Below are 22,997 nucleotides of genomic sequence, written 5' to 3'. Positions count from 1 at the left end.
TAACCAGGGGACAATGTATAGGGGATAGCAGCCGAATGACCAAGAAGGGGCAGGGGAGCTTCAGTGGGACTATACGGTAATCCAGCAGGCATTTTCAAAAATTGGTATTGTTGATGATTCCCCTGCAGGTTCAATGATTGGGCCTTCAGAACAGGTTGGGATTCCTTCGCGGGAACTTATTTATCGCACTATGGTACATAACCACGATCAAGCACAAAAAGATAGCAGGAAGGCCAAAATTGCGAATAAACAAATACAGTCCTCTATAAATAGAGTGGTGAAATCTTGTCATGACATAAGCACACGTATCACTACAATGGAGACTGGATACAGAAGTTAAGGTTACAGCTGCAGAGGAGCAGCAGATTTTGGACATGCAGTGGAAATCAGAAGATGCAAAGAACTGTCAGCGACGGAATAATCTCCGGATTTTGGGCATAGCAGAGGGTCTGGAGGGGCAAGACACTAGGGCTTATATAGGGGGTTATTCTAACTTTGGAGGAGGTGTTAATCCGTCCCAAAAGTGACGGAAAAGTGACGGATTTACCACCAGCCGTATTACGAGTCCATTATATCCTATGGAACTCGTAATACGGCTGGTGGTATATCCGTCACTTTACCGTCACTTTTGGGACGGATTAACACTCCTCCAAAGTTAGAATAACCCCCTAGTGTTGTTATTTAAGAGAGCCTTCCATGACCTTTCTGGGTGGAATTGGAAGACAGAGATTCAGAAATCACACCGATTTCCACTTTTTAAGAAAAGACAAGTGGTGGACGTTAATGGTGGCCAGAATTTCCCTAGGGCTATCATTATATATTTTGTCAACTTCCTGCTTCGGCAAGCAGTGTTTGAAAAGACTCGCCCCAATTCAAGGATAAATGTGGATGGGGTATCTTTCTTCTCAAGACCAGACTTTGCACATGCTACTGTAGTGAGACGATGGTGGCTGAGGCAGATGATTGTGTCTTTTCAGGAGGTAGGGGCTGAGGCATATCTCCTAAGCCCTGCTCGCTTAAAAGTTATATACAAATCTGCAACACGGACCTTTATGTCTGAAATTAAAGCTGGGGAATACCTGCGACAACTGAGAGACAGTAAAAGTGGCAGAGAATTAAACTGAACTATGGACTTTTGACACTAGAGAGGGAGAGATCAAAGGCTAGGTGTAGCTCGGTGTTCTCCCCTTCTGGCCCACTAGGGGTTTCCTCCTTTTTTGTGTCTTCTTTTTCTTTATTTTTGCTGTTTGCGGTTGGTGGGGGCAGCCGTAGTGGCTATGAGCCCGAGTTAATTTGTTTTATAGGATAGTTTTACGGCGAGCTGGGCTGAGGGGTTGGACGACTTCCATCTTATGGGCCAAGCGGCCTGCCGATCACGATTGCTAGGGTAGGGGTACGAGGGTGGGCTGGGGCTGGGGTTTTTCTCTTTTGTGGGGGGTTTGCTCAGGGTGTGGGGGAGAGGGTGCAAGGGGGCACACAGTGGGGAGGATAGTAGAAATGGTGGATTTTTTGTGGGTGCAGAACCTGGAAAATCTAGGTGGTAGGTACAACTAGGGTACAGAAGAAGACTGATAATATGGGTCAGGAAAGTAAAGTACGTATAGCAACAGTGAATGTTTGCAGTCTCAATGATGGTAAAAAACGACAAATGGTAAGGGAAGGTCTTAAGGCCTTTTAGGCCAATATTGGGCCTCATTACGACCTCAGCGGTCTTTTTCAAAGACCGCTGAGGAACCGCCGTGCTGAAGACCTACAGTGCAGGTGGTTTGCCGTGTGGCGTATTATGACTGCTGGCAGCCCTCCGTCCTTTTTTGGATGGAGAGCCGCCAGCAGCCATACTGGCGGTCGGTGCGGAAGCAGAGGTTGCTCCACCTCCACCGCCCCGTCATCAGAACACCACCCACCAAATCACGTTCCATGATTCGGTGTGGGGGTGTTCTGGTGACGGGGAGCTGGCGGCGGAGCAGCCCCCATGGATCCCGTCCCCTCCCGGAGGATCAACGGACAAGGTAAGTTGATCGTCCGTTAGGGGAAGGGGGTGGGGGGTGTTGTATGCGTGCATGGGGCTGTGCGTGTGAGTATGTAGAGTGGTGTGTGAGTGCGTGTATGCATGTGGGGGTGTGTTGTGTGTATGGGAATGTGTGCGGGTCGGTCTGTGTGCATGTCTGTTGTATGTGTGTGGGTATGTGTTGTTGCAGTGTATGTGTGCGTGTTGGGGTGTGTGTCTGTGTATGTTGGGGTGGAGGTGGGGAGGGGGTGTGTGTATGTGCATGTTAGGGGTAGGGGTGGGGAGTGGGGTCCTGCCACCTTTGGGGGTGGCTGGGGGGCAGGGGTGTGGGGGAAGGACTCAGGGGTAGGGGAGGGGTTGGGGGAGACCCCTGTCTGTGCCAGGGAAACCACCCAAAATCCATGGTGGTATGCAGGGTCGTGATACCGCCAGCGGTCTGGTGACAGCCGCCGGGCTGGAGACCGAAGTCTCCAGCCCAGCGGTCGTCCCCGCCCTGGCGGTCGGAGTGGAGAAGTGGCGGATGACCATGGCGGTAACCGCCATGGTCATAATTCCATTATTTTTTCCACCTGCCTGTTGGCGGCATTACCGCCACTTCTCCCCCGTCCGCCAGGGTTGTAATGAGGGCCATTGTTTGTATGTAAGAGACACATATTGCCGGTGTGCATAAACATTTAATGGAATTTCCTGGATGGAGGTTGGTGGCGTGTACAAGTCAGAATACAACTACTAGAGGGGTAGCTATACTTACGCTATACTTACGTGTATTAGGTCTTTGGTGGTTTTAAAACAATTTATGGATAAAACTGGTCGAGTGGCGCTGCTGGAGTTTTTGGCCAGAGGGTCAAAATTTACAACCTGCTCAATCTATGGGTCAAATGTAGGCGATCTGGAGGTCCTGGACTTAGTTAATAGGGAGCTTGCGTCTTGGGCGACCCTGATAGTAATATGTGGTGATCTTAATATACATTTGGATAATGAAACCCCTATTCAAGAGCAAACAACATACCAGGGGAGGAAAACCAAAGTTTTTTCGGCACACCAGACATTAATATTAAACTATGGTTTGATTGATGCCTTCAGGCAGAGGTGCAGGCCGTTAGAATTAGGCCATACATTTTTTTCTTTCCCACAAATCAGTAAGGCTGGACTATTTTTTTGTGTCAGCATCTCTGCAAGAGGGGCTAAGGATTGAGAGATATCCTAGGATAATGTCGGGCCATAACCCGCTGGCCTTGGAAGTGGGTCTAGGAAAGGAAGGCTTCCAGGCTAGATCTTGTCGTTTGAGAGAGCACTGTTAGCCGACCCAGTGTACGTGCAACAAATAAGGGTGGTGGACCCCGTAGTTTTTTTTTTTAGATAAACCGGGGCACTGCCCCCAGCCATGTAGTATGGGACACGTTTAAAGCTGCCATCAGAGGAGAGACGCTGAGGTTCACAGTGAGAAAAGAGAGATTGCGTATTGAACAGTTAGAGCTAATACAGAGAAATGTGACTGTAGCCAAGCAATGGCTGGAGGAGGCAGTAGTGAATAAGATGTTGGATATTTTAAATGAAATAACTGTTACAAAAGCAGAGGCTGTAAAAATATATATGGAAACGGCTGCGGCCAACTTTCTGTCACACCGCCAGGAATGTTACGAATATAGCGAGAAAGTTGGTAAGCAGCTGGCTTTAAAAATAAGGCAGAAGATAACCCATGGTAATATTAGTGTACTTGAGGATGAAGATGGGCAGTTAGCTAGAGGCTACCCTGAAATTGTTTAGAGGGTTTTATCAAAAACTCTATTCACAAGAAGCATATCCCCAGGAGGGGGAAATATCCCAGTATATGGTTAACATCTTGGTGGGGCAGCTGCAGCAGGGGGATAAAAGTGAGTTGAAAGCCCCTTTGCTGGATAAGGAAATTGGTGTAGTGGTCAGTGCTCTCGCAAGTGGGAGAGCAGCAGGCGCAGATCAGATCCCCCTTGAATTTTAGAAAACTTTTTTCTTAGAGCTAAGGAAGGAACTTCTTAGCTTATTTTTGGAGGTACAGGCGGGGTCCCAAATGCCGGTCTCATGGGCAGAGGCAAATTTAAAAAGGCAAGGAACTGCACCTACTGGGCTCATACCGCCCGATTTCTTTAATCAACAGCGATGCCAACATTTATGGTAAGGTGCTTGCTAGTCGACTAAACTTAGTGATTGCCAACTTAGTTTCTCCATGGCAGCACAGGTTTATCCCTGGGAAGGCACGGCCGATCATATCAGACGGGTAATTACATTATTGGATGCCAGGGAAGTGGCTAAGCTCTCGATGGCATTAATACTGCTTGACACGGAGAAAGCCTTTGATCGGGTGCAGTGGTCCTTTTTATGGGCAATTTTACGCAAAAATAACATTGGCCCCGGGTTCATTAAGGCTGTTCAGCAGCTATATCATAACCCTATTGCCACCATGCAAGTGACTGGGTTAAAATCAGTCCCTATTATCATCCAGAGAGGTACAAGACAGGGATGTCCGTGCTCGCCTCTGCTGTTTGCTCCATATATCGATCCATTGATTAGAAAATTATTAAGTAAAAGATGAATTAGGCCATTGGAATTGATAGGGGGCAGCACTAAAATACTGGCTTATGCTGCTGATATCGTGGTTGTTACAACTGACCCTGTGGTTGCTCTAAAGGAGATAGAACATGAGGTACGATTTGGAAGGGTGTCTGGATATCTGCTGAATAAGACCAAATGTCAAATATTAGCCAATGACTGGACAACTATTGAGGATAAGCGCAAGGTAATTGAAGTTCAGTATTTAGGGGTCAAGCTGACATCGAATCTGGATGAGATAGTGGAAATTAACCTTGCTCCGGTTTTAGCGAACGCTAAGAAGGAACTGTGGCGCATTAGTAACTTAAAACTCTCTTTGGTGGGGCACTGCAACGTGATTAAAATGACCTTCCTACCCAAAGTGCTGTACTTTTTTAGGACTATACCGTTAGAAAAAGGACAGGATTAGTTTAAACAAATGGAGGGATTGACCAGCAGTTTTATATGGTCTTATACTAAAACACGCCGGGCTCTCCGCTATTTAATACTCCCAAGGAAGAGAGGGGGGTGAGCGTTCCCTTGCTTTAAACTACACTACTTGGTGGCAGTATTACAATATGCACAGACATTATGGTGGTCATTACAACCCTGGCGGACGGTGTTAAAGGTGCGGTAATACTGCAAACATGCCGGCGGAAAAAAAGGGAATTATGACCGTGGCGGAAACCGCCAACATAAACAGCCAATTTAACACTCCGACTGCCACGGCGGTACAGACAAGCAGCGCGGCGGTCACCGCCAACAAACAGGCGGAAGACAATGTACCACCCACAGTATCACAACCCGCCAATCTGCCACCTTTTCCGGGGCGGATTCACTGTGGATAAAAACACGGCGGAAACAGCTTTTGCAATGGGAACACGCTCACCTTAACACACTCCACGAGGAAGGAGGCCACCATGGAGTCCGAACTACATATACTCCCTGTGCTTGTCTTTCTGCTCCTCTACGATCACCATCTATGTAGGCGCCGAAGACAACGGTGAGTACTGCACCTATGACATAGTGGAGGGGGGAGGCAAAAGTCAGGGGGACACACACGCAACACCCCCACCCCCAACCCGACCCTCACCCACTACAACACACACACCAATGCATGTCCAAACAGCACAGTAACAACCCTCCCCCCCAGAAGAATGCAAAGACAAAAGGAAATCAGTTCAAACATTGTAATGTAACAAAATACAGTAAGCTAATATATACAGATATATATATACACATTCCAGAATTGATACATTACGATTAGTAGTGCAGGTATGCACATATCAATGTCCGTGCACCACTGGGCCCAAAATGCATGGGCGAGGCCCACACTAGATACCTGTCCACAAACGGAGAGAACACTTCAGGGGCATCAGACAGAAACACAACAGTCACCTCAGGGGGAAGGGAAGGGGGGTGCACCTCAGCCGGATTACAGCACCACTCCAGATCCACAACGGGGCTCCATGCCCATTGATGTATCCTGGGGAGTGCAAAGCCACAGTCTCTCAAGTCTCTACAGTGGGTGGGTTGCCCACTGCATTATCCTGGGGAGTGCAAAGCCACAGTCTCTCAAGTCTCTACAGTGGGTGGGTTGCCCACTGTACCATCCTGGGGAGTGCAAAGCCACAGTCTCTCAAGTCTCTACAGTGGGTGGGTTGCCCACTGTACCATCCTGGGGAGTTCAAAGCCACAGTCTCTCAAGTGGATAACAGTCTCCACTGGTTCTGGAGGGGGACTGGTGCCCAGACTGCATCAGGCTCCCCGTGACGGTTCCTGTCCCGTCACTGTCCCAGCTGCACATCGGCTAACGATGCTTGATTTGGCGGTCTTTTCCCTGTCCAGCGCTGCTTTGCCATGTCGGTCTTTGCCCTGTTCAGCGGTGCTTTGCCCTGTTCAGCGGTCTTCACCATGGCGGTCTTTTCCCTGTTCAGCGGTGCATTGCCATGGCGGTCTGTGCCCTGTTCAGCGGTGCTTGACTTTGCAGTTTCTGACCTGTTCAGCGGTGCTTTGCCCTGTTCAGCGGTCTTCACCATGGCGGTCTTTTCCCTGTTCAGCGGTGCTTTGCCATGGCGGTCTGTGCCCTGTTCAGCGGTGCTTGACTTTGCAGTTTCTGACCTGTTCAGTGGTGCTTTGCCCTGTTCAGCGGTCTTCACCATGGCGGTCTCTTCCCTGTTCAGCGGTGCTTTGCCATGGCGGTCTGTGCCCTGTTCAGCGGTGCTTGACTTTGCAGTTTCTGACCTGTTCAGCGGTGCTTTGCCCAGTTCAGCGGTCTTCACCATGGCGGTCTCTGACCTGTTCAGCGGTGCTTTGCCATGTCGGTCTTTGCCCTGTACAGCGGTGCTTTGCCCTGTTCAGCGGTCTTCACCATGGCGGTCTCTGACCTGTTCAGCAGTGCTTGCCTTTGCTGTCTGACCTGTGCATTGGTGTGTGGCATGACGGTCCCTCATTGCCCAGCGGGGCAGTGGCTGCCGGGGCCCTCCAGGGCACTGACGCTGGCGGTGCTCTCCGGACCAGTGACTACAGTGCTGCCCTCCAGGGCACTGACTCTGGCAGTGGTCTCCGGACCAGTGACGATTGTGCTGCCCTCCTGTGCGCTGACTCTGGCGGTGGTCTCCTGACCAGTGACGATTGTGCTGCCCTCCTGGGCACTGACTCTGGCGGTGGTCTCCGGACCAGTGACGATTGTGCTGCCCTCCTGGGCAATGACTCTGGCGGTGGTCTCCTGACCAGTGACGATTGTGCTGCCCTCCTGGGCACTGACTATAGCGGTGGTATCCGGACCAGTGACGATTGTGCTGCCCTCCTGGGCACTGACTCAGGCGGTGGTCTCCGGACCAGTGACGACAGTGCTGGCGGTGGCGTCCCGGCCGCCAGGGAGGATGGCTCCCTTCTCCGCCGTGCTGCTCTTCCCAGACTGTGCAGACTTCTTCTGGCCCTTCACCACCTTTGGAGGAGTCACAGCTGACTCAGCACTCCCCCTGGGACCCTTGTGAGCAGTTTTGCCGCCAGGAGTCTTCACCCTGTCCCGTCGGCCACTTTCCAACTTAAGGTGCTTTACAGGGGGTGGAATGGCAGTGCTTTGGCTCCATGTCACACTGGCTGCCCTGGTGGCCGGTGCACTCCACACACCTTTAACACGCACCACTGGTACTGGACTTTTTTTGGCTTAGGTGCTACTATTACGGGACCTATGAATTGGAGGGATGGGGGTGGTGGCAAAGAGGTCAACGTTGCTGAGGAAGAGTTGCTGACGAAGACTGGGATGGGTAGCTGGAGGGGGTCTGGGAGTGGAGGAAGAGGAAGTAGTTGTAGGAGGTGTAACTTTAGGTGATTTGGGTGCAGGTGCAGGTACTGGAGGCTGTCGTGAGGTGGATGGATGTTGGGTGTGTGGGTGCCCGCGTTTGTGTACTTTGGGAGGGGGCGTCACAGACACACTGGGAGTGGACACAGGGGATGTGTAAATGGTAGTGGGGGTAGAGAGTGCAGGTGAGCGGGGTGTGGTGCTGGGTGTTCTGGTGCGAGTCCTGGTGCCTGTAGATGTAGTGCATGCAGGTGAGAGTGTAGACGACACTAGGCGGGAGGAGGGAGACGACGACGAGGGGGACACAGTGGAGGCAGTGGATGTTGTTGTGTCTGTATGTGGGTGATGCTTGTTTGAGTGCCTGTGGGTTTTGTGGTGCTTATGTTTGCCTGAGCTACTTTTGTGTGTTGAGGTGTACGCATGCTTGTCTGATGGTGTGCTTGGGATAGGCTGGAGTACAGGGGACTGGGTCTGGGTGGAGGAAGTTGGAGGGGGGAGGCTAGACACAGGGACAATGACTGCCATCAGTGCTGAGGCCAGAGATTGCAGGGTTCGATGAAGGGCAGCCTGACCAGAATGAATGCCCTCCAGGAATGCATTACCATGTTGCAAATCCCTTTCTACACCCTGGATGGCATTCACAATGGTAGACTGCCCAACAGTGAGTGACCTGAGGAGGTCAATGGCCTCCTCACTGAGGGCAGCAGGGGTGACGGGGCAGGGGCTGAGGTGCCTGGGGCGAAGGTGATGCCCACCCTCCTGGGTGAGCGGGCACGGGGCGAACACTGAGGGGCTGCTGGGAGGGCGGTGCTGGTAGGGGAGGTGGCGGCTGTACCTGTAGAAGTGGGGGGCACAGATGGTGCCACCACCACAAGGGAGCTCCCATCGGCGGACGAGTCCGTGTCGCTGTTTGGTGATCCGGTGACCGACGTAAAGCTCCCCTTGCCCTCCGTCCCACTGGTGTATTCAGAGTCTGTGGTGTGGCCCTCCATGGCCATGTGGGATGCAGCTCCCTCGTGCTCCGGTGCCACTGTACCTCCGCCTGATGATGCTGATGCACACAAGAACAGGGAGAGCACAAAAAGGGGGGGGGGCGACAGAAGAAAGACAGGTTGAGTGCATGGCTTACCGCTACCGTTGGTGGACAATACAGACACAGCAGCCCCCTGCACTACGCCGTGCTCTTGGCCTCTACAGATGCAATTCCTGGGATCTGCCCTACATGGCTATGGTGGTCATCTGCACTCATAGATGACACAGGGGCATGTATACCTGTACTTGGCACTCTACAGAGGTGGGGTGGAGTGCCACATGGCCTGCACTACGGAACTCACCCTGGCCTAGGGAAACCCACAGCTCTCCTCCCCCACCCAGACCCCTCCACTGCGCGCAAAGTCCGCAGAATGAGAGTGTACTCACCCCCTTGTGTCTGCTGTGATGCCCTCAAGCGCCCATCCAACTCAGGGTAGGCCACCGGCAGGATCCGGAACATCAGGGGGGTCATGGTTCGACAGGCACCCCTCCCACGTTGGGAGGCCATCCCCAGCTGAGCCTCCACCGTCTTCTTGCTCCACCGGCGAATGTCCTCCCATCTTTTATGGCAGTGGGTGCCCCGTCTCTGGTGGACCCCCAGGGGCCGGACGTCCTTGGCAATGGCACGCCAAATGTCCTTCTTCTGGTGGGCACTGACCTACATGACATGTACAGGGGAAGAAGAGAACTCATTAACAACAGCACCGTCGAAGTGGGTGGCCCCCTTCCCTACCCTTGCCATGTGGCACATACATTCACAGTCCTTCATGTTCCCTGACCTCTGCCCCCTTCCTATTGACATCCAGCCCTCTCCACCCAGGCATAACCCATACAACGTGCTCCCTGTGTACTTACCTGTTGGTCTGGAGGACCGTAGAGTAGCATGTACTGGTGGAGGACCCCGTCCACGAGCTTCTCCAACTCCTGAGCAGTGAAGGCAGGGGCCCTTTCCCCAGACGCAGCAGCCATTGTCTCTTCCAGACCGAGGTCACAGCAGCACTTGCAGTGTAGGTCCTCTCCTGTCGAAGATCAGGTATCAAGTGATTGAACAGATAGAAAATGGCGGTGACGTCCGTGGCGGTGACGTCCGCGGCGGTGCGTATCATCACCGCCGGCGCACTTCATCATTGGCTCCTGGGACCCATAGGGTCCAATGTTAATCAATGCAGCATTGCACCGCGGTCTACGACCGCCTACCGCAACGGTGTACAACACCAGCGCAGATACCTCACATCCCATTGTCCCAGTTTAGAGGTCAGGCAGCTGCCATTTCAGGGGCCCACATGGCTTCATTTACTACTGCGTCACACATACCTAGGCCTACACTCAACACACATACAGGAAGAGTTTTGTATTTGGTGTCGTGTTCTATGTAGCTGTGGGTACATACCTGGGAATTTGTTGACTCTGTGGTCGCTGTTGTCCTTCCTAGGCACCGTCAGCTGGGACGTGTGAGGAGATGGCGGAATCCTCCAGTGTACCGACCGCGGGTGGACCTGTTGACAATGGAGGAGCGGCATTTAATCATCACCTACAGGTTTGACCGTGCCACAATCCAGGAACTGTGTATCCAGTTGGAGCCAGACCTGATCTCACCAATCCGCCATCCCACAGGAATCCCCCCTGACGTGCAGGTGCTATCAGTGCTCCATTTCCTTGCAAGTGGGTCTTTTCAGACAACAGTGGCCATGGCATCAGGGATGTCCAAGCCTATGTTTTCCAACGTGTTGTCCCGAGTGTTGTCTGCCCTGCTGAAACACGTAAGGAGCTACATCGTTTTCCCTCAGGTGGAGGATTTGGCTACAGTGAAAGGTGACTTCTATGCCCTTGGACATATCCCCAACATCATAGGTGCTATTGATGGGACCCATGTAGCTCTGGTCCCCCCCGCAGGAGTGAACAGGTGAACAGGAACCGGAAGAGTTATCATTCCATGAATGTACAGATGGTATGTTTGGCAGACCAGTACATCTCCCAGGTAAATGCTATGTTCCCTGGCTCTGTGCATGACGCCTACATCCTGCAGAATAGCAGTATCCCGTATGTGATGGGTCAACTCCAGAGGCACCGGGTGTGGCTATTAGGGGACTCTGGTTACCCCAACCTGTCATGGCTATTGACCCCAGTGAGGAATCCCAGGACCAGGGCAGAGGAACGCTACAATGATGCCCATGGGCGGACTAGGAGGGTGATCGAACGCACCTTCGGCCTCCTGAAGGCCAGGTTCAGGTGCCTCCATATGACAGGTGGTTCCCTATTCTACTCACCAAAGAAGGTGTGCCAGATCATCATCGCCTGCTCAATGCTTCACAATCTTGCTTTGCGACGCCAGGTGCCTTTTCTGCAGGAGGATGGTTCAGATGGCGGTGTTGTGGCAGCTGTGGAGCCTGTGGACAGTGATGAGGAGGAAGCTGAGGAAGAAGACATAGACAACAGGGAGTCAGTCATACAGCAATATTTCCAGTGACACACAGGTGAGAACATTTTTTTTTACTATTACATTCACTTTCACACTTCAACCTCAATCCTGTCTGTCATTTAGTAGCAGTATTTGGTAACTGAGTTGTACCTTTCCATTTCGGTTTCACAGGTGTGGTTACCAACGTGTGTCATCTGCTTGCATCCTTCATGGACTTGTGATGTGTGACATAGGTATTACAATTACAATTGGAAACGCATTTTGAAACGCATTTTGACACGGTCATTGATAATACAAATTTACCAAATCACAGACTGACTCCAGATTGTTTTGTGCTTCAAGGGTGTTTATTTAAGTGCTCAAAAATGGAGGGGGGTTGTAATATGGTGATGGGGGATGGTGGAGGAATGTCTATGGCAGAGTCCAGTCTATTCGTCTCACAGGTGCTTTGCCCATATGGGCATAGGAAGTGGAGCTGGGGCAGTTCCAATCTGGACAGGGTAACAAAGTGGGACAGTGGGAGGACAATCAGGGTGGTCTCATTTCCTGGCGGGGGTCTTGCCATCTTGCTCTGTCCTGTTCCTGGATCTCAGGGACCACTTGCGGGGTGGTTCTCCATCTTCAGGGGGTGGGGTGCTGGTCCTGTGGTGGGGCGTTCTGTCCACCAGCGCCGGCGGAGGTGGTGGGCAGTTCATCGTCCATGCTAGTGTCAGGGGCCCCTTGGAGCGCCACGGTGTCCCTCATGGTCTTTTGCATGTCCTTCAGCACCCCTATGATGGTGCACAGGGCGGAGCTGATGGTTCTGAGCTCCTCCCTGAACCCCAAATACTGCTCCTCCTGCAGGCGCTGGGTCTCCTGAAACTTGGCCAGGACCGTCGCCATCGTCTCCTGGGAGTGGTGGTATGCTCCCATGATGGAGGAGAGGGCCTCGTGGAGAGTGGGTTCCCTTGGCCTGTCCGCCCCCTGTCGCACAGCAGCCCTCCCAGTTCCCCTGTGTTCCTGTGCCTACATACCCTGGACCGTGTGCCCACTACCACTGCCCCCAGGTCCCTGTTGTTGTTGGGGTGGTGGGTTAGCCTGGGTTCCCTGTAGTGGTGGACACACCGCTGATTGACGTGTCCTGGGGACGGAGGTATGGGCCCGCTGGGTGGGTGCTGTGCTGGTATTACCAGAGGGTGGAAGGTCAGTGTTGGGCTCTGCCTGTGCGAGGGGAACCGACTGTCCCGAGGCCCACGATTGTCCGGGCTGGTCATCTGGATCCAGTTGGCCAGAGCTGCTGTCGTCACTGTGGGCCTCTTCTGTGGGTGGAGTGGAGATGTCTGGACCCTCCTGTGTGGTGACGTTCCGTAGTGGTCCTGCAGGGGTATAAGAGCATGATTATTGCATGTGTGTGTGTCATGGTGTGCAATGGGTGGGTGTGCGTGTACCCCAGTGCAAGCATTCCTGTGTGGGGGTTTGTGTGATGATGGTTAGGGGGTTGTTATGGGTATGTGCAGTGAGCATGCTTTAGTGAGGGGTGACCATGCTTAGTTGTGTCATGCAGGGCTTGGTGTTGGGATGGGTGGTTTGTGTTATTAGTACATTAGTGGGGAGTTGGAGTGATAGGGGAGGGGGTGAGGGTGGGGGTGTGTGATAGCATGCAGGTAGGGTGGGGGATATGATAGTTAAGATTTGACGTACCAGTGTCCATTCCTCCACCGACTCCTCCGAGGCCCTCTGGATGCATGATGGTCAAGACTTGCTCCTCCCATGTTGTTAGTTGTGGGGGAGGAGGTGGGGGTCCGCCGCCAGTCCGTTGTACCGCGATGTTGTGCCTGGAGACCACAGAAAGCACCTTCCCTCGTAAGCCGTTCCACCTCTTCCTGATGTCCTCCCGATTTCTTGGATGCTGTCCCACAGCGTTGACCCTGTCCACTATTCTTTGCCATAGCTCCATCTTCCTGGCTATGGATGTGTGCTGCACCTGTGAGCCAAATAGCTGTGGCTCTACCCGGAGGATTTCCTCCACCATGACCCTGAGATCCTCCTCGGAAAACCTGGGGTGTCTTTGGCGTGACATGGGGTGGTGTGGGTGATGTGTGGGGTGGTGTATGTGTTGATGTGTGAGGTGATGTGTAGTGGTGTGTGGTGTTTTGTGCGTGGAATGTTGTATGGGTGATGGTGTTGTGTGCCTCTGTGTGGTGGGGTTCTCAATTGCTGTGCTCTCTGTCTCTCGGCTTCCTCAAAATTTCTGGTTGTAGGGGTTTGTGGGTGTGTGTTTTATATTGTGTTGGGTGTGTGGGAGTGGTGTTTGTATGTGTATCAGGTGTGTGTATTTTGAATTGTCCAATGTGGCGGTGTTTTGGAGATGTGTGTGTATTTTGAGCGCGGCAGTGTGTACCGCCAATGGAATACTGCGGTTGAAAGACCGCTGCGTGGATTCATGGGTCGTGATAGCATGGGCGTGTTTCTGTTGGCGTGACCGTGGAGGAATTGTTTTTGCCAGTTTAACACTGACCTTTGGTGTGGCGGACTTGTGTGGGTGTCTGAATTTCTGCGGATTCCGAGATGTGTGTCATAATAGCTGTGGCAGAATTCCGCGGCCGCGGCGGTGTATTGGAGGTCTTCTGCACGGCGGTAAGCGGCTTTTACCGCCAATGTTGTAATGACCCCCTGTGTTTTTTGGATAGAACCACACAAGATACCCTTCCCTTTATTTATACATTGATCTGGGGAAAGGAGGCTGACACAGGTTTTTTTTACGAATATTAGAACCCCACAACTTTAAGAAAGTCAAATTTAAAACGCTTAGAGCCGCTTTTAAAATATGAGCGCAGATTAAGTGCAAGATGGGTATGGGACGGGTTTGTTACTATACGCCGCTCTGGAACACGCCAATGATTCCAGAGATTTTTAAAGACAGGCATTGTATAAAATGGGCTAATCATGGGGTCATATTGTCAGCGGGACCGCAAGTCCAGCATTATAAGGTTTTATATAACTTATATTATACACCTCTAAGATTGCTAGCTGGGGTAGGACAGAGGGCAGTACCTGTCCCCGGTGTGAGAGTCCGGAGGCAGATCTCTGCCATATATTTGTTAATTGTGGGAAATTGTCTAGGCTTATTAATGATATTTCGGAATTCTTGAAAAAACTGCTGAAACAGGATATTAATCTAACACCCCAGCTGGTGTTGCTGGGGGTTGATGAGACTGTTTGCAAGAATCAATCGCAATACTTTCTGTTTTTGGCAATGTCTGTGCTACGCGGGTGTGTGGCATCTGATTGGCGGGAACCTGAGCCCCCTTCCTGGAATCAATGGATGACAAGGCTTTTATCCGTATATCACTTGGAATATTGTTTATATAGGATAAAGAGTGCCTCATCCAGAAAAAGAGCCTCTAGAATTTGGGCAACTCTGTTATCATGGCTTCAGGGCCCGAGTGGACAGACTAAAATCTAAGCGATCAATGAATTCTTTACCCATTGTATGAAAGCATCAGCAACTGATATCTGTTTACCTATGTATTCATTATGATTCTTCTTTTTGATGAAATTGTATACTACTGTGTGTCAAAAAATGAAAAAATTAAATTAAAGTAAAGAAAATGGAAAAAAAAAGAATTCCAGGCTCCCCATTGCTCAGAATAATTTATTATTGCTAGTTTTTGATATAATATATGGTATTCTTTGTTGTGTGTCATGGCCGTAATAGTCTGGTATCAGTCTTTCTAAAGCTATGATATAAATGTATAACCCACTAAACTCTGTGTTTTTTTTTTAGTTTAGTTGACTGTGATGAATAATCCTTTTGATTAATCCTACAGTTGGAGCTCAACTTGGTGGGAGTGGGACCTCGCTTGTGATGCCTTTCCTGTTAGCACACCACAACCCCCATTAAGAAGGCACCTTAGGAAACCCTCCAGTAAAGTTTTGGAAGATTTCAGGAGGTAGAAGCCATCTATTCAGGTAAGAGAACTATGGAGTGAATTGAACTAGTTAAGTTAGTAAGTAACTAACTTTTATTGCAGATAAGTAATTGTTTATCTAGGGTGCTGTTGGCAATACAGAGAATGGCAGAATACCCCCATAATAGTTAATATCATTACACAGGGCAGTAGGACAAGGTTATAACTAACTATAACTAACTGGTAAACACTTTGAACAGTGGATTTAAAAAAGCAGGCTGTGTGAAAAGGCATCAGTACAAACTTACAGTAAAACACAAAAAAACATATTCAGGCATAACGTTTAATATAAGTTTTTCTCTTTACTCAACAACAACAACCAACAAAAGTAAACCCAACCTCTCCACCCACAACAGGCCCACCCCTCTCCCCAAATAATATCACACTAACCAATGTCCAAAAGTAAATGCTCAAGGAAAAGTAAAAAATAAAGTCCAAAAGAAATTGCCCTGCCCAATTACCATCCTTCCCACCCACAACAAAACTCCCTCCCAATAAAAAAAAAAAAAAAAAAAAAGGGGCATTCTATATGAGGGTGCGCAGTTCTGGTAGCTGGGTCTCGAGGCGTGCCATCCGAGGGCCCAGGAGCACCAGCTCAGGCAGCATGCAGCGATGTAACAGGCGGTCTGGAGGGGGGACAGCAATGGTGGTACAGGTGTGGGCAGTGATGGTGTTGATGTGGCTTGGAGAATGGAGGCACCAGGGGATTGCTGGAGCAACTGGGGGCGGGGCAAGTGCCTCACCCTCCTACTCCTCCAGTTGTTGATACTCTGCCCAGGTAGACTCCAACTTCTGCCGCCACAGACTTCTGGCTGCTGTCTCTTGCCATGTCGGTGGTGGTGGTGGTGGACCAGCAGGAGTAGCTATTTCAGGAAAGAAAAAAAGTAAAGACAAATTGTAATCAATGCTCCGTGCAAACACTTGTTTAAAATTATATAGTGGCACAATAGCAGTACATTGCTGGTCCCCTAAAGCTATTGGCATTTTTTATGTGATTATGAGAGTCACAGGGACATGAATCTACCCACATATGACTCACAATAAAGCACTGACTGGCTGAAAGGAATTAAGACAGCATAGCACCGGATTAAAAAACCTGAGTGTATTTTTTATTCTGCTAAATGATTTCCTAAGAAATACACAGACACTTTGGCCCCCATCATGACATTGGCGGTAAATCCCACTTACCGCCATGCTGACTGCCGCCAACATAGTACCGGCACAGCGGTTTACTGCTACCCATATTATGACACACACATAGCAATCCGTCACTATACAGCCATACACACAAGTCCGCCAGCCCAAAGGTCAGTGAGGCCCTGCCACAGGAACAACAGGCCACCAGCCCCCCTCCTGCAGAAGGAGAACCACCCCACAAACGATCCCTGTGATCCAGGCAGAAGCCAGAGAACATTGCCAAGTCCCCCACCAGGAAATAAGACTCTCCAGATTGTCACCCTTGTGTCCCATTCTGTCACCCTGTCCACCTTAAACTGCCTCTGCTCACCTTCCTATGCCCCCTTGGACAATGCATCTGTGATACAAATAGACTGGACTCTATCCTGGACTTTCCTCGACCATCAACCCAGCCCATTCCACTACCCCCTCTACTTCTTAGCACTTAAATAAACACCATTTAAAAATGCAAGTATGGAGTCTGTCAAAGCATTGAACAAAGTATTAGTTTAACAAGCTTTAAACACTGCAATACAACTGTACAGGAATAAATACATTGGAATGACCTGTAGTAGGCTGCAGTCAACACACCAGGTGCCAGAGTGGGGCACAGATATCTGAAAATAGAGATACCAAAGGGTACAGTAAGTGGCCATAGAATTTGGAGAATTTGCCTGCCATATACAATGTCAAACACAAAACTGTCAGTGTAAAGTAAAGTTACAGTGTCTTACCTGTGTGTCACTGGAAGTACTGTTGTATGATTGCTGTTCTGTTGTCCTCATCCTCTACCTTCTCATCTTCACTGTCCACAGGGTCCACTGCTGCCACATGCCCATCTCCAGCCTCATCCTCCTGTAGAAAAGGCACCTTGCGTCTCAAGGCAAGGTTATGCAACATGCAGCATGCCACGATTATCTGGCAGACCTTCTTTGGTGAGTAGTACAGGGATCCACCAGTTAGATGGAGGCAACGAAACCTGGCCTTCAGGAGCCCGAATGTCCTTTCTATTATTCTTCTTGTTCGCCCATGTTCCTCATTGTAATGTTCTTCTGCTCTTGTCCTGGGATTCCTCACAGGGGTCAGTAGCCATGAGAGGTTGGGGTACCCAGAGTCACCTGCAATTATCGAGGGATCCCTGTTAGCCACACACTAACCCTTAAGCCCAACATCATACCCATACACCAACATCCACTGGGTGCGAACCAGGGCTCACCTATTAGCCACACCCGGTGCCTCTGGGTTAAGCCATCACATATGGGATGCTGCTATTCCTCAGGATAAAGGCATCATGCACAGACCCAGGAAACTTTGCATTAATGTGGGAGATGTACTGGTTCCCCAGGCACACTATCTGTACATTCATGGAGTGAAAGCTCTTTCAAAAACAATGTAGCTGTGCATGTGTTTAATCAGGGCAGACAACACTCTGGTAAGCACTATTGAGAACATTGGCTGTGACATTCCTGCTGCCAAGCCCACTGTCACTTGGAAGGAACCAGTTGCCAAGAAATGGAGCACAGGTAGGACTTGCAGAAGAGGGGGGATCCCAGTGGGTTGACAGATAGCAGATATCATGTCTCGCTCCAAATGGGCACACAGCTCTGTGATTGTGACCCTGTCCAGTCTATAGGTGAGGATAATGTGCCTGTCCTCCATTGTTGCCAGGGGTCTGTACACAGGGGGATGTCTCCATCTCCTATTCATTCACAGCGGTTGTAATCTAGGGGGAAAGACGGGGAACAGCTGGTCAGTATTCCACATTTCCAAACACTACATTGCATTCCATGTTGTGACTGTAACACTATTTTGTTGGATATGCCCAATGGGGCCTATGTGTACTGTGATGCAGTTAGGTGCCATAGCCTGCCCCCCCCAAAATGGCGTCCACATGTCCTGTGTGGATGGACATGTGGAAATGAGGTAATGCCGCTGACGTTGTGTGGAGTTGCGGGAAGCGGTTGAGTACCGCAGTGCAACTCCTCATTGGTTGTCATTGGGCCCTATGGGTTACAGTGGCCAATGGTGATGTACGCTGGCAGTGACGGTACGCACCGCTGTGGACGTGACTGCCATTTCCTATCTGTTCACTCACTTGCTACCTGACCTTCAACACGAGAGGACCTACACTGCAAGTGCGGCTGTGACCTGTGTCTGGAACCAACCATGGCTCGTGTCACTGGGGAAAGGGCCCCTGCCTTCACTGCTGCAGAGTTGGAGAGACTGGTGGATGGGGTACTACCCCAGTACCAAATGCTGTCTGGGCCTCCAGACCAACAGGTGAGTACACTGTGAGCACAATGCAAGGGGCATGAATGCATGGAGTGCTGTGTGTGAGGGCCTTGTGTGGGGGGTTGGTGGAAGGGTTCAGGGCAGCGTGATGCATGTATGGTGGGCAATGTCTGTCGGTAAGGGGATGTGAGGGCTATGGTGGGCCATGAGTGTAACAGGCGAGACAGTCTGACTGATACCTTTTCCTATGTTTATTTTTCTGCAGGTCAGTACCCATCAGAAAAAAGGGTATATGGCGTGCCATCGCCAAGGACGTGCAGACTCTGAGGGTCTATGGCAGGCAGAGCACCCACTGTTGCAAACTGTGGGAGGCCCAGCTGGGGATAGCCTCTCAACAAGAAAGGGGTGCCCGTCGAACCCTGACCCCCCTGATGGTCTGCATACTGGCGGTGGCCTATCCAGAGCTAGATGGGTGCTTGAGAGCATCACAGCAGCCACAATGGGGTGAGTAGAGTTTCCCTATATACTACTTGCGCGTGGTGGGGTGGTCTCCAGGTGGGGGATGTGGGCCTGTGGGTGCCTCTACGTTGCAGGGTAGGTCCCATGTTGTCCAGGAGCTGATGAACACCACCTCCTACCAAGCTAGTAGGCATCCACTACTGGGCAGGGGTCTGTGGGTGCCAGGTATGCTGCTATTGGCGTTAGGTATTCCTGTCCATGGCCTGGTGACTAGCATTGTGACTGGTAGTGCATTGCCTAATGCGTAGGTCTGTTCCCTGTGTGTGTGTGTGTGTTGTGTACGCCAACGGTGGTGTTGGATCAGCCATTGACCAAATGTATCCTTTGTCTCCCCCCCCTTTTTGTTTTCTCACCCTGTCCTTATGTGCATTAGCATCATCTGACGGAGAAGCAGAGGCACCAGCAACAGAGGGAGCTGCATCCCACAGGACCCAGGAAGCCGAATCCACCGACGGTGAGGGCACCAGTGGGATGGAGAACGAGGGGAGCATCACGGCGGAGACAGGAGGGGACAGTTCTGACAGTGATACCTCCTCCGATGGAAGCTCCCTGGTGGTGGTGGACACCTCTGTTCCCACCCCAACTACAGGTGCAGCCGCCACCCCTGTACCAGCACCACCCTCCCAGCAGCCCGTCAGTGAGTTTCTCGCACCCGCTCACCCAGGAGGGTGGGCATCTCCTTCGCCCCAGACACCTCAGGCCCGGCCCCAGTTAGCCCTGCTGCCCTGAGTGAGGAGGCTATTGACCTCCTGCGATCCATCTCTGTCGGGCAGTCAACCATAGTGAATGCCGTCCAGGGGCTGGCAGCCCATTTGCAACAAACAAATGCATTCCTGGAGGGCATTCACTCTGGCATGGCGGCCCAACAGAGATCAATCCAGGCTCTGGCCTCCCCCCCTCCAACTTCCTCTACTCAGTCCCATTCCACTCAACCCCAAACTATCCCAAGCACACAGGCAGACCAGCATGCACACAAGACAACACACAGGAGTGGTTCAGGCAAACACAAGCACCACACATCATCCCACAGGCACTCACACAAACACCATCCAGATGCAGACATGCCAACATCCACTGCCACCACTGTGTCCCCCTCCTCCTCGTCCATCACCTCCATCCCAGTAGCGTCTCCACTCACACCTGCATGCACTACATCCTCATCCACTACCTCCATCACGCCTATCACTACACACCCCTCACTGGCAGTCACCACCCCCACATCCATGCACACGTCCCCTGTGTCCTCTCCCACTGTGTCTGTGCCCCGTCCCCCCACAGTACACAAACGCAAGCACTCAGACACCCAACAACCATCCACCTCACAACAGCATCCAGCCCATGCACCTGCACCTAAAATCAGCAGACAGACACCTCCTACAACCACTCCCTCTTCCTCCACTCCCAAACCTTCACCCTCTTCCCGTCTAAATGTCCCTAAGAAGCTTTTCCTCTCCTCCGTTGACCTCTTCCCTACTCCTCCCCCCGGTCCTTCACGTTGGTCCAGGGTGATCAGAACTGAGGCAAGCACCTCAGCCACCCAGTCCATGGCCACAGTAATGTCGACAGCTACTGCAGGTGGGAGAGGCTCCAGGGAACCAGCCATCAGCACTGAAAGTGTGCCTGCACCAGCTGCCAAAGGGAAGGGCAAGGAGGCACCAACAGCTGCCAAAGGGAAGGGAAAGGAGGCACCACCTGCTGCCAAGGGGAAGGGCAAGGAGGCACCACCAGCTGCCAAAGGGGAAGGGCAAGGAGGCACCACCAGCTGCCAAGGAGAAGGGGAAGGAGGCACCACCAGCTGCCAAGGGGAAGAGCAAGGAGGCACCACCAGCTGCTAAAGGGAAGGACAAGGGGCTTGCACCAGCAGGCAGGAAGGACAGGAGGCCTAGGACTGATTCTGAGCCCCCACCTCCAACCATGGCGGTTTAGCCATCCGAGGTTGCAGGGGAAGGGCTGGAGCCTCCCCACAACACTGCCTGCACCACCACCAGCACCGCCACCAGCAGCAGCAGCCCCAGAGGGCAGCCGTCTGAGGCTGCAGGGGAAGGGCTGGAGCCTCCACCCACCACTGACAGCACCGCCACCAGCCCCACCACCAGCAGCTGCAGCCCCAGTGGGCAGCCGTCTGAGGCTGCAGGGGAAGGGCTGGAGCCTCCCCCCACCACTGCCACCAGCACCGCCACCAGCACCACTGCCAGCAGCCCCAGTGGGCAGCCATCTGAGGCTGCAGGGGAGGGGCTGGAGCCTCCCCCCACCACTGCCTGCACCGCCACCAGCACCGCCACCAGCAGCACCAGCCCCGGTGTGCAGCCGTCCAAGGCTGCAGGGGAAAGGCTGGAGCCTCCCCCGCCACTGCCACCACTGAGCAGCCGTCACCGCCGGCGGGTAGTGTGTAGTCCTGCCTCCATGGGCTGTAGTGCGTCCTGGACCATGCAAATCCTGTAGGTGTGACACCCAGGTGAGAGACTGTGACCTTGCACTCCCCAAATGCTGCATCACAGGGCACAAGGCCCTCACCAGAACCAGTGGAAGAAGCCATCCACTCACTGCAACCTTGCCAGGATGAAGCACACTGGGCACAAGGCCCCCTCCAGAACCAGTGGAAGAGGCCATCCACTCACCGCATCCTTGCCAGGATGAAACACACTGGGCACAAGGCCCCCTCCAGAACCAGTGGAAGAAGCCATCCACTCACCCCATCCTTGCCAGGATGAAGCACACTGGGCACAAGGCCCCCTCCAGAACCAGTGGAAGAAGCCATCCACTCACTGCATCCTTGCCAGGATGAAGCACATTGGGCACAAGGCTCCCTCCAGAACCAGTGGAGAAGTTATCCACTTGAGAAACTGTGGCCTTGAACTCCCCAGGTCCAAGCAGTGGACAAACCACCCACTGGAGAGACTGTGGCCTTGCACTCCCCAGGACCAAGCAGTGGGCAAACCACTGACTTGAGAGACTGTGGCCTTGCACCCCCCAGGACCAAGCAGTGGGCAAACCACCCACTTGGAGACTATGGTCTTGCACTCCCCAGGACCAAGCAGTGGGCAAACCACCCACTTGAGAGACTGTGGCCTTGCACTCCCCAGGACATTGCACAGGGCATGTAACTCCCTCCAGGACCACTGGTGTTGTACCATCTTCCGGCTGAGGTGCCCCCCATTCCCCGTCCCCCTTAGGTGCCTGTGTATTTTCAATCTGATGCCCCTGCAGTGCTCTCTCCGTGTTGTTGCAGGAGTGAGGTGGGGTCTTGGCCTATGTGTAATGGCCCTGTGGCCCACAGACATTGAGGACTGGGTAGTGTCCCTCCATTTGTATATATGTATATACTGTTTTTATTTAGAAGCACGTATTTCTACTATTTTATCTTATTACACACACTTTAATCAATTCCTTTTGTCCTTGCATTATTCCTGAGGGGTACGGGGTAGATATGTAATGTTATTGTATCTGTTTGTGTTTATGGTGTTGGGGGTGGGGGTGTTGTGTGTTGCATGTGTGTGTCACTCTCTTTTTCCTCCCCCCTCCCCTGTGTGCTAGGCGGTCGTACTCACCGAGGTCGTCTTCACCGGCGTTGATGTGCTTAATGCATGAAGAGGTATACAAGCATGGGGAAGATGTGCAACTCGGGCTCCATGGTATCGTGGTTGTTACCTGAGTGTCCAGAGGTGAGTCCTTTGACTTCTGTGTTCTGTTTCCGCCGTGCTTTTGATGTCGTTGGTACTGCCCTGAAAAAGGTGGCGGATAGGCCTGTCTTAATACAGTGGGCAGAATATTGTCTTCCGCCTGACTGTT

This window comes from Pleurodeles waltl, chromosome 3_1, assembly GCF_031143425.1.
Source record: "Pleurodeles waltl isolate 20211129_DDA chromosome 3_1, aPleWal1.hap1.20221129, whole genome shotgun sequence".
In the NCBI taxonomy this organism is placed as follows: domain Eukaryota; kingdom Metazoa; phylum Chordata; class Amphibia; order Caudata; family Salamandridae; genus Pleurodeles; species Pleurodeles waltl.
Note: the sequence above shows the minus strand (reverse complement) of the source record.